This window comes from Staurois parvus, unplaced genomic scaffold (genome assembly GCF_062004578.1).
Source record: "Staurois parvus isolate SC_StPar_1 unplaced genomic scaffold, SC_StPar_1.0 ptg000196l, whole genome shotgun sequence".
Taxonomy (NCBI): Eukaryota; Metazoa; Chordata; class Amphibia; order Anura; family Ranidae; genus Staurois; species Staurois parvus.
Window position 1 is genome coordinate 2,464,065 of NW_028317992.1, and position 13,436 is coordinate 2,477,500.

Consider the following 13,436-nt stretch of genomic DNA (forward strand, 5'->3'; position numbering starts at 1 on the left):
ATAATGATTCGTGGGGGAAATTCCTCATCAGACACTGAAAACGATTTTGCGACTTTACTCAGTGATGTGCGAACTTGGCGCTATATTTCAAATTTCAGTGTTTTTGGTTTGATTATATTATTGAATTAAATGTATTATTATTATATTATTATTTTTTAGGATTATTTATTAAATTATAATTTATGATTTCGTGTTTCAAATTTTATCCTACCCGGGATGTTTACTAGACTCTTGTTTGGACAGATTTCAGTGAGTTATTCCTAAAAATTACAGGCCTACAATAAAAAAACTACATATTTCCATGCAAAATAATGGTACTGCTTTCAGCACCAAAAATCTGAAATAATCAGACCGCTAGGGAGGTTAATCAGTACAGTAGTCGTCTGAAAATATAATACAAATACAATGCAATACATGACATCACTTTCGAAATTCTTTTCTTTCATAGGAGTATTTTCGTATCTTTAGTAACCTCTTCACTTTCAATGTGAGACTAGCAGATGAAAAAAAACAGCTGATCATTCGTCCGATATTCTCATCGTGTGTACGGGGCATTAGAAAGATATTTCTATTTGATACAAAAGATAACGGCCTTAATTTGGACATGGGATTCCTCACTCATTATCCAACAGTTCTATGACCCCTCTGTGAGTGTTGTCCCCCTTCCCCCCCCAGTCTTTGCTTTTGCTCTGTCTTATCTAGGGGCAGACTGACAACTCATGGGGCCCCCGGGCAATAGGGGATCATGGGGCCCTTGTGTCCTTGCTAAAACTCAAAAAAGCCTATGAAAAAGGTACCAGGGGCATCTCATGGAGCCCCCTACTGACCCTGGGCCCTCGGGCAGTGCCCGAGTTTCCAAATGGTCTTATCTCTAGTCTAATCCTAATTTTATAACCATTGCCGTGAACATTTGTTTGTGTGTGTTTCTTTCTGTTCTTTTTTTTTCTTGTTCCCCCCCATCCCCCTTAGAGATTGTTTCTTTTAACATTTTGCTAAAACTTTGTGATTAGTACTGCTCGGACCTTGAAGAAGGGGACATACCCCGAAATTCCAGAAAATTGTATGTTAGTGCAAATAAAACATGTATCACTGACAATACTCAATTGTTTCTGTCACAAGTGCACTAATACATCTACAATCACCTCATGCAAAATAATAAAAAATGGTTTTGACGTTAGATATACAGATATACACGTCTTAAAGCAAGTTTCTGCAAAACATTTCCTTGGAAACCTAAACAATGCAGGAAATATTGCAGACACGGTTCACGTAGCCTTATCTCCAGATCTACACATAAAAGGTAATATTGACTGTAAACATGCCTTTTAGAAAAATGCTGCATCTGAAACTGCACGTTAAATATGGATTCGCCGGCTGACATTATCCTTCGGAATGTTGAGATCACCACAATACCGTTCCTTTATGGAAGATAGTTTAGTCATCTAATGAAAAATATTTTGCATCCTTTTGCATAATTTTTTTGTGTCTTCCTTATCAAAGTGTTTGTATAGCCAAAAAAACTTATTTTACAGAGATTTCTTCCTTTTTGCACTTCTAGGACAGGAAGTTAAATTTCTCCCAATATTATACAGACCGTAAACTGGTAGAGGCTTGCTGACAATAGGGGGCGCCCTGCTACCTTGAGGTAGGGCAACAGGGGGCTATACATACATATTAATGCCCAACTGGAGTCACTATTCAAAAAAAAAGAAAAAAAAGTTGGCCTGTACCAGTGGTTGTCAGTTGGTCCTCCCAGGGGCGGACTGACAACTCATGGGGCCCCCGGGCAATAGGAGATCATGGGGCCCACTGTGTCCTTGCCCAAACTCAAAAAAGCCTATGAAAAAGGTACCAGGGGCACCTCATGGGGCCCCCTACTGACCCCCTGGGCAATAGGGGATCATGGGGCCCCCGTGTCCTTGCCCAAACCCAAAAAGCCTATAAAAAAGGTACCAGGGGCATCTCATGGGGCCCCCTACTGACCCCGGGCCCTAGGGCAGTGCCCAAGTTTTCAAATGGTCAGTCCGCCCCTGGTCCTGCCCTTTGTCACTGTCTTCCCTGTATAAATGCCAGCTGTTTGTCTATGCAGTGCTTGTTTGACAAAGGGGGAGGAGCCCTTGAAACGTATATCAGCCCCGCCCATCCTGACATCACAGGTTGGAGTTGACAGCTGCACGCTCTCTCTCAATGCAGCTGCAAGACCCACTGGCTTGCCCGCCAATCCCTGGCTGGGCTAAATGTTCACACTGCTGCAGGTCCTGCTCGGCTGGAAGTTAGCATACAAAGAATAGATCGAGTGATGTGGGACAAAGCCCCTGTACACCGGGATCGGGGGACAAAGGTGAAAATGCAGGAAAGTCCCACCCAATCCAGGACGATGGATATACTTTGGGGGACATGTTTATGTTACTTATTTCATAAAGTGCTCAAAAAAATGTGATTGTGTTTTTATTTACTTTTGACTCTTTTTTTTGGTGAATGAGTAGGGGTATTATATTATTATATTATTTAATTATTGTCCATTGTGGTATGTGGTAGGACTGGGCTTAAAATTTCAAGTCCTGAGCTACTAGCCAGGCCTTTGAGTTACTCACCACCAACAAACACACACAAACAGAGACACCTGTACACACACACACAGACATGTACATACACACACAGAAACATGTACACACACGCACAGAGACACGTACACACACACACACAGACATGTACATACACACACAGAAACATGTACACACACGCACAGAGACACGTACACACACACATACAAACACATGTATACACACACAGGCACGTACAGACATGCATACACACAGATACATGTACATACACAGAAATACACACACACAGACACATGTACATACATACATACACAGACACATGTATGTACATACACACAAACACATGTACATACACACACAGACACATGTACACACACACATACATGTACAAACACGCAGACACATGTACTGTTTAATTATTGTACACACATGTACATACACACAGACACATGTACAATTGTACATGCATACACAGACACACACAAACACACATGTACACGTACACACATACACACATGTACACATACACACACACACCACCACCCTCCCCCCCATAAAAAGTTGCAGTACTTCGTTGTTCACTCACAGATCTGGGTACTGCACTCTAGGGGGAGGCAGAGAGCACAGCACACACTCCTTGCTTTGCTTTCACTGCGCTCAGCTATTGAGCAGTCTGACGGCTCCCACTGCCAGTGACAGATCTGACATGAGCTCCGAGCTCAGCAAGACGGCCCTGGGGGACACACTCGACCCCACCATAATTTTCCCTCGCCATTGGTGAGCAGGCAAGTGGAAATTTCAAGCCCTGTGGTAGGGTGTTAGCGGCTGTATTTAGAGATTGACATTCTGAGCGCGGGAGGACTATATAGTTATATTTTGTGAGCAGAGAAGGATCGGCCCATCAGAAGACCTGAGACCAGCCACCAACCCATCAACTCACAGACAGAGGACTGACTGAGTAGACCTAAACCCCCTGGGCCAGAAAGGGGAAGGATCACTCCAGTGGGAAACTGGATTAGCTGATACCCAGGACTGTATATTTAAAGTGACAGGTACTTGATCACCTGCAAAGGGATTCCTTCAAGCAGCTGGATAGAGGAGTATCTGGGGTCTGGGGTGGTACACCAGTAGTTGCTAGCTAGCTCTTCAAGAAGATAACTTTCTGCTGTTAAAAAGACTTGTACATAGTTTCCAGCAAGATGTCCTCAGTTGCCATTCCTTTTGGGCATCCCATATATTCCTTACCCCATCCAAGTTCAATTCCCCTAATAAAATCCAAAAAAAAAAGCTCAAAGACTGGTTCCTGTCGCCTGGATGCAAGTCTGTGTGGAAATGCATGTTGCCTGGCTGTGCAGGACTGTAGGGGGACCCAAAACTTCAGCAACTCCTAAGAGGGTCATGCTACAGGGTGCTTTTGAAGCGTTGCCTATAGAAAATATAGGATACTGAAGTTTGTCGTCATTTCACGGGAACACACAAATTTAAGGTTTGACATGTTGGGTGTCTATTTACTCGGTGCAACCTCATCTTTTATATTTTAACAAAACTCTGGTTAATTTATTGCACTTGTTTGCCCTAAAATTCACTTTAGTGTGTTTTTACTAAAATGTTGCGTTTCCTAGACTTTTGTAGTAATTACACAGTTACATAGTTAGTCTGGCTGAAAAAAAAGACAAAAGTCCATCCAGTTCAACCATTAAAAAAATAAAATTATAATCCTACACTCACAGTTGATCCAGAGGAAGGCAAAAAAAAACAGCAAAGCATGATCCAATTTGCTCCTGCTGGGAAAAATATTCCTTCTTGATCCGAGAGGCAATCGGATATTCCCTGGATCAACTTTACCTATAAATGTTAGTATCCAGTTATATTCTGTGTATTCTTGTTTTGAACCTGGAGGCCAGGATATCCATATCTGGCTTTCCCTACCTTTGATAGAAATTTTTAAAGATCTCAAGGTACATAGACTACTCCTGTGCATCGAGGTGTTGGCAGCTTAGGAAGTTATTTGTGCAAATTGCCCACTCCAGAGATGTGGATGGCTGAGACAGCTGTCATATAAGGACTCACCCGGGAGAGTTATATAGTTAGCCTGGCTGAAAAAAGACAAAAGTCCATCCAGTTCAAACATAACGAAAAATAAAAAGTTATAATCCTATACCCACAGTTGATCCAGAGGAAGGCAAAAAAAAAACCCCCAGCAAAGCACTATCCAATTTGCTACTGTTGGGAAAAAAATTCCTTCTTGATCCCCTGAGAGGCAATCGGATATTCTCTGGATCAACTTTACCTATAAATGTTATATCCAGTTATATTCTGTGTATCCAAGAAAGAATCCAGGACTTTTTTAAAGCAATCCACTGAGCTGGCCAGGACCACCTTGTGTGACGTAAAAAATTAGAACAACCACTCTTTTTTTTCTGCTTTTAGAAAATATATAATGATTGGGGGTTTTATAGACTCTTCAGACCTAAAATAATTTTTTTAAACATGTGCAAAAAACTCAAAAATGGCTCTGACAGCGAAAGGGTTAAAGGACAAGCTTACCTATTTAACAAAACTCCGCCACCCCCCCCTGTGTATTGAGGTCTTGTAGAGGTTGGGGAGGGGACAGGTGTTGGTGGTAAAACAAGATTATATTCTCAGGAAAAGATTCCTGAAAGACAAGTTACAACGGCAGTAGTGAGAGCATTGTGCGGTCTCCCCTCTCCGATATTACTGACATATTCATATCTTTGGGCTTGATGTATTCATATGTCTTGTATGTAATATTCTCGGGCAGAGAATAAATGGATTTAAGTGGTACTGCACCATGTCGGGTCTCTATTTTTTATTTTTTATGTGATGCGCCTCACCCCTTCAGGCTCTGCCCGAATCACCTGCCTACTGAACGACATATCAGACTGGATGTCACTCCACTTCCTGAAATTAAACCTTTCCAAAACCGAGCTCCTAGTTTTCCCCCCAGCCCGCGCCCCCCCCCCATCCTCATCACGACCAATAACGCCACCATCAGTCCCACCCCGCAAGCCAAAGTCCTAGGTTTCACCCTTGACTCCAATCTGTCCTTCCAACCCCATGTCCTGATCACCTTCTCTATCTCCTCGTCCTCCAACGCCTACCCCTCCAAATGTCACACTACTACCAGCCGTAACCTCCGCAACCTTAACCCTGCCTCCCTCCACTCTGCAGCTGATCAACTCCACGACCGCATCCTCCCCCTGTCCTGCCCCGACTTGGCTTTGACCGCCTACAACAATGCGCTCTCAACAGCCCTTGACTCACTAGCGCCTTTAACCACACGCAACATCAGACCCCGACCGCTCCAGCCCTGGCAGACTGATCACACCAAAACCCTCAAACGACAAAGTCGTGCCCTGGAGCGACTATGGCGCAAAACCAAATCCCAACAAGCCTTCACCCACTACAAATCTGCCTTCCGCACCTACACCTCCTCCCTCCATGCTGCCAAACAGGCCTACTTCTTGACCCTCATCAAGGCCCTCTCCTCCAATCCTCGCCGACTCTTCTCTGCCTTCAACTCTCTACTCTCTCTACCCCCACCTCCACCCAGCACATCACTCACTGCCCTTGAGATTGCCAATCACTTCAAAAACAAGATTGACACAATTCGCAAGGACATTGCTGCAACTCACACACCCTCTCAAACCGTCCCCTCTCACACAGCTACCCCCTTATCCCCCCTCCCCCTCGACATAACCCGCAGGGACTTCGTCGCTGCTCAAACTCTCTCCAACCCCCTTCACCCTCACTCAGCTTCCCCCTCATCACCCCTCTCCCACGGCCCCACCACTGCTCTGACCTCCTCTTCCACCCCACCCTACATTCCTCATACTGAAGCTCCCCCCACACTCCGCACCCTTGACCTTACTACCATCGAGGAAGTCTCCAAGATCCTCTCTGATGCCCACCTCACCACCTGCCCCCTCGACCCTATCCCCTCACAACTCCTACGACCTTCCTCCTCCTCCATCCTACGCTCCCTCACCCACATCTTCAATCTCTCCCTCTCCTCAGGCACTTTCCCCTCCCCTCTGAAACATGCACACATCACCCCCATACTTAAAAAGCCCTCCCTGGACCCCAATGACCCGAACAACCTCAGACCCATCTCCCTGCTCCCATTTACATCTAAACTCCTCGAGCGCCTAGTCTACACCCGCCTATGCTCTCACCTCAACGACAACAACCTCCTCGATCCCCTACAGTCCGGCTTCCGTCCCCTACACTCCACCGAAACTTCCTTACTCAAACTCTCCAATGACCTGCTAACCGCCAAAGCTAATGGCCACTATTCAGTGCTCCTACTCCTTGACCTCTCTGCGGCCTTCGACACAGTCGACCACCCCCTCCTCCTCAAAAAACTACACTCCCTCGGCCTCAGAGATTCTGCTCTCTCCTGGCTCTCATCCTACCTGTCACAACGCTCCTTCAGCGTTACCTATAATGCTACCACCTCCCCCTCACTCCCACTCTCTGTTGGGGTCCCTCAAGGCTCTGTCCTTGGGCCCCTTCTCTTCTCCATCTATACCTCCTCCCTTGGCCAACTCATACACTCTCACGGCTTCAACTACCACCTGTAGGCCGACGACACACAAATCTATCTCTCAACCCCCCACCTCACCCCCTTGGTCTCAGCCCGAATCACACACCTACTGAGCAACATATCAGACTGGATGTCGCTCCACTTCCTTAAATTGAACCTCTCCAAAACCGAGTTTCTTGTCCTCCCCCCAGCCCGGACACCACCCCCCATTGATTTCTCCGTCACATCCAACAACGCTACCATCAAACCCGCCCTGCAGGCCAGAGTACTGGGTGTCATTCTGGACTCCAACCTATCCTTCCAGCCCCAAGTCCAATCTTTAACAAACTCGTGCAGACTCCACCTCCGCAACATCGCCAAAATCCGCACGTTCCTAACCCCAGAAACCACTAAACAGCTCATCCACTCCCTCATCATATCACGACTCGACTACTGCAACTCCCTCCTCACTGGCCTGCCTCGCCGCTGGCTATCCCCGCTTCAGTCGATCCTGAATACGGCTGCCAGACTCATTCACCTTTCCAGCCGCTCCATCTCCGCCACCCCCTTCTGACAATCCCTCCACTGGCTTCCGATTGCGCAACGGATCAAATTCAAAATCCTAACACTGACATACAAAGCTGTCCACCATACTGCCCCGAACTACATCACTGACCTAATATCCAAGTACCGCCCAGCACGCACACTCCGCTCCTCACAAGACCACCTCCTCTCTAGTTCCCTGGTCTCCTCCTCCCATGCCCGCCTCCAGGACTTCTCCAGGGTGTCACCCATCCTCTGGAACTCCCTGCCCCAACCCATCAGATTATCACCTACTCTCCTCTCCTTTAGGCGCACCCTGAAAACCCATCTCTTCAGGGAAGCCTACCCCACCCCCTGCTAACTTGCCGGCCTCCTCCACTCTTCCTACCACTCCATCCCCCACAGATATCTCCTCCTGTGCCACCACCCCCTCCCTCCTAGATTGTAAGCTCAAAAGAGCAGTGCCCTCGAACCCCTCGTGCATCACATTGTATTGGTATTGTTCTGTCACATGTTCTGTCCCCCATTGTAATGTACAGCGCTGAGTGAACTATTGGCGCTTTATAAATACTGTATAATAATAATAATAATAATAATGTCCAATCGCTGGCAAATTCATGCAGGCTCCACCTCCACAACATCTCCAAAATACGTACGTTCCTAACCCCAGACTCTACTAAACAACTCATTCACTCCCTTATTATCTCATGTCTGGACTACTGCAACTCCCTTTTCACCGGCCTACCTCATCGCAGACTATCCCCGCTTCAGTCTATCCTGAACTCAGCGGCCAGACTCATCCACCTTACCAACCGCTCCGCTTCTGCCACCCCCCTCTGTCATTCCCTCCACTGGCTTCCGATTGCCCAACGCATTAAATTCAAACTACTAACATTGACATACAAAGCCATTTATAACGCTGCCCCAAACTATCTCACCGATCTGATACCCAAATACCTCCCAACCCGTACTCTTCGCTCCTCACAAGACCTCCTACTCTCTAGCTCCCTAGTCTCCTCCTCCTAGGACTTCTCCAGGACTTCCCCCATCCTCTGGAACTTACTACCCCAATCCATCAGACTGTCACCTACCCTCCTCACCTTTAGGCGCACCCTGAAAACCCATCTCTTCAGGGAAGCCTACCCCACCCTCACCTAACAGCCGATCTCCTCCACTCCTCCTACCACTCCATCCCCCACAGCCACTTCCTCCTGTACCTCTACCCCCTCCCTCCTAGATTGTAAGCTCCAAAGAGCAGCGCCCTCGAACCCCTCGTGTATTGTTTTGTTACTGTATTGTCTCATGTTCTGTCCCCCACTATAATGTACAGTGCTGAGCAAACGTTTTGGCGCTATATAAATACTGTATAATAATAATAGTGTTTGTGGAAAGTATCCGTCAGAGGTATTAATATACTGGAGAATTTGGGCCATCCTTGGAAGAACTCCTGTTGTGTCCTGAGAGAATATCTGTCCTTTGGAGAATTATATATACAAATGCGCAAATGCCAACCATGAGAATGGAAGGTAATTATTTCTGGTGAGTGCATACCTAAAAGGGGAGCACGGCACAATTGAAGAATTATTTTGAATATTCACGTGGTGATTTTAGGAAAATGGAATCATTTCAAGTGGTGATCATAAAAGGACTGGAATTTATGGACTTTTCAGTTGTTTATTATATTATGATTGACAGAGCGCCGCACTAATATTTTGTATTCACAGCATATGATTTATATATTTTATTTTATTTAGGTTAATGTGGCAGGAAGTTATTTGTTTTATTCCCTTTCACATTATTATTATTATTATTATTATACAGGATTTATATTAGTATTATTATTACTATTATATAGGATTTATATTATTATTATTATACAGGATTTATATTAGTATTATTATTAATATTATACAGGATTTATATAAGTATTATTATTATACAGGATTTATATTATTATTATTATTATACAGGATTTATATTATTATTATTATACAGGATTTATATTAGTATTATTATTATTATTATACAGGATTTATATTATTATACAGGATTTATATTAGTATTATTATTATTATTATACAGGATTTATATTATTATTATACAGGATTTATATAGCGCCAACAGTTTGCTCAGCGCTTTACAATATAACGGGAGACAATACAGCAACAATACAGTTCAATACAAGAGGGATAGGAGGGCCCTGATCCTTGTAGCTTACATTTATAGCGCAGTTTGTGTTTTGAAGGTCATTGTGACCTATAAAAAATACATCGTTTGTAGAAGAAACATGTACTGGCACGTACAGGGGCGGACTGACAACTCATGGGGCCCCCGGGCAATAGGAGATTATGGGGCCCCTGTGTCCTTGCCGAAACTCAAAATAGCCTATGAAAAAGGTACCAGGGGCATCTCATGGGGCCCCCTACTGACCCAAGGCCCTCGGGCAATGCCCGAGTTTCCAAATGGTCAGTCCGCCCCTGGGCACATATACCTCAACTGCACCAGTGTGGGGTGTCATTAATGATGAACCAATGGGGCCCATGACAGCAATGCGAGATTACATATATTTATACAGTACAGGTGAATCTCAATAAATTTGAATATCATCAAAAAATTAATTTATTTCAGCAATTCAATTCAAAAAGTGAAACTTTTTGATGATATTCTAATTTATTGAGATTCGCCTGTATATGTGACCTAAGGTCTAAGTAGTTGCCTATTTAACATCAAAGCTAAAATTCTAGCCTTCCCTTCAATCTTGTAGTCTGAAATGACTTACTCTGATTTCACTGCACACTGTGAGCCTATTGAAGTGTGCGCTAGAAGCTGCAACGAGTCAGATAGAGCCCACCTCATTTCCTGGCTGGAGGACATCCAGCATCATTTAGGGCCTTCCTCCGAAGCCTGACTGTCTCAGGCCCACCATTTTCATTCATTGGATTTCAATGATGGAGGCTCAGCTTGACAAGTAGGTGTAACCCATTTTGATATTTAACAAAAAAAAAAGGCACAGATCCTACCAGGTCTCATATTTATATTTGTATACAAAAGGGGGAGGGACTACACCACTAAAAAAAATGATGAGTCAAAAAGCTTATATAACAAATGGATTTTGCTCAATATCTCAACCCAAGTCAAAATTGTTCATACTGAATAAACACAAATAAACTGCGTGTCTAGAAAAAAGTTGGTGCCGACAGATATCATTGACTTTACAAATCTCAGTTATTAGTTAAAAACCAAAACACACAAAACATGTAGATATACCCATTAAAAATATCAAAAGTCATGTCTAAGGACTAATGGAATATTTCAATTCTGTATCTATGCATATAATTATCATGTGCTCAATTCAACATAATGTAATTGCAGGTTAACCTCCCTAGTGGTCTCGTGAGGAGAGGAGAGCCGGTAATCGTCATTCCTCGGAGGGGACATGTGCACAGATCATCAGAGCACTGATGATCAGTGTGTCCTGATGATCTGTGTAGCCCCAGCATCGCCACCTGTCAGTGTCCATCAGTGCCAGCTATCAGTGCTCATCCATGCCACCTGACAGTGCCCATCAGTGCCACATCAAAGCCACATATCAGTGCTCATCTGAGCTGCCTTTCAGTGTCACCTATCAATGCCAGTCAGTGCCACCTAACAGTGCTGCCAATCAGTGCCAGTCAGTGCTGCCTACCAGTGCCAGCCAGTGCCGCCTAACAGTGTGCATCAGTGCCACCTATCAGTGCCCATCAGTGCTGCCTATTAGTGCCACTTAACAGTGCCAGTCAGTGCCGCCTATCAGTGCCAACTATCAGTGCCATATATGAGTGCTGCCTTTCAGTGCCCATCAGTGATGCCTGTCAATGCCCATCAGTGCCACCTACCAGTGCCTCCTCATCAGTGCCTATCAGTGTCCATCAGTGCAGCCTATCAGTGCCCATCACTGCAGCCTCATTAGTGCACATCAGTGAGGGAGAAAAATCATTTATTTACAAAAATTTATACCAAAAACTAAAAAAAAATTTTTTTTCAAAATGTTCAGTGGTTTTTGGTTTGTTTAAGAAAAAATAAAAACCCCAGAGGTGATTAAATACCACCAAAATAAAGCTCTGTCACAAAAAAAATGATAAAAATTTCATATGGGTACAGTGTTGCATGACAGCGCAATTGTCATTCAAAGTGCAACAGCGCTGAAAGCTGGAAATTGGCCTGGGCAGGAAGGGGGTATAAGTGCCCTGTAGGCTAGTGGTTAATAAATGTCAAATTTTTACATTTTTGAATTTCCCACCAGTTCTGTCCCCTATGCGTCCTGTACGTCCCGACGTTGCAGGGAACGGAACCCAGAAGACGGATGCCGGCATTGGCCGGAGGAGATGGCCCGGGGACACTGCAGGAGGGACATCGCAGGAGCGCAGGACAAGGTAAGAGAAGACATCCCAGAGCAGCGCCGCATGGTATTCCCGAGTGTAGCTCGGGGTTATCGCTTGTGGTACTGAAACTTTACCCCGAGCTACACTCGGGAATACCGCCAGGGAGGTTAAGGCTTGGTTCACACTGGATGCAACTAAAAATCGTGCATTTTGTTTGCTACATTTTCTGAAGATTTCTCAACGATTTCTTGCGTCTTCCATTGTGTTTTGCAGTGCAATTTCTATTGTAGTCTATGTAGGTGAAATTGAACTAAACTGCAGAAAAAGTAAAACAAGAACTACTTTTGAAATCACGCTGCACCAAATTGCGTATGTTAAGGCACTCACATTCACAGTCATTAGATCCGATTTCAGGTACAGTTTCAATTCCCAGATTGCACCTGAAATCGTGGCGGTGTGAACCAGTCCTAACCAGGGTCGGACTGACCATTTGGAAACTTGGGCACTGCCCGAGGGCCCGGGGTCAGTAGGGGGCCCCATGAGATGCCCCTGGTACCTTTTTCATTGGCTTTTTTGAGTTTGGGCAAGGACACAGGGGCCCCATGATCCCCTATTGCCCGGAGGCCCCATGAGTTGTCAGTCCGCCCCTGGTCCTAACACTGAGAGCTCTCAAGAAGGAAGGGACAGCTATAGGAGATAGAAAAAGATAGAAGGTGGCCACAGAACAAACTGGGGATGTTTGTCCAGCATGCTGCTAAAGTCCATCCTCAAAACAGTTGGCAAAAAATATATTGAATGAATTGTTGATAATAGAGATCTGACAATGTATTGAGGACAGAGTATACCAGATTAACTCCAATGTTCCTTGTGTTTGGGATTACAATGACTGTGACTGCATTTAGAATTCCATATGTTGACAAGGCTGGATGCGTTTATTATAGTCACATACAGTATATCCATATTTCAGGGAACAATTGGATGTGGTCCAGAGGAGGAAACAGAACTCTTATGAAGGTGTTCTTAAAAAGTGTATGTTAACAAAAATTCACTTCATACCCACATGGAAGAAAAATATATTTGAAATATATTTTAAAAATATTCTCCCCAAATATACTGCCATATATTTGAAATAGTAGAATTGTGGCCATATACAACATATTTCAGAATATATTTCTATATATAATATATATATATATTTTTATATATATATTTTTATATATATATATATATATATATATATATATATATATATATATATATATATATATATTATATATATATATATATAATTATTTATATATACAGTTGCAAGAAAAAGTATGTGAACCCCTTGGGATTACGTGGAGTTTTGCATGAATTGGGCATAAAATGTGCTCTGAACGTCATCTAAGTCACAACAATAGAAGAACACAGTCTGCTGAA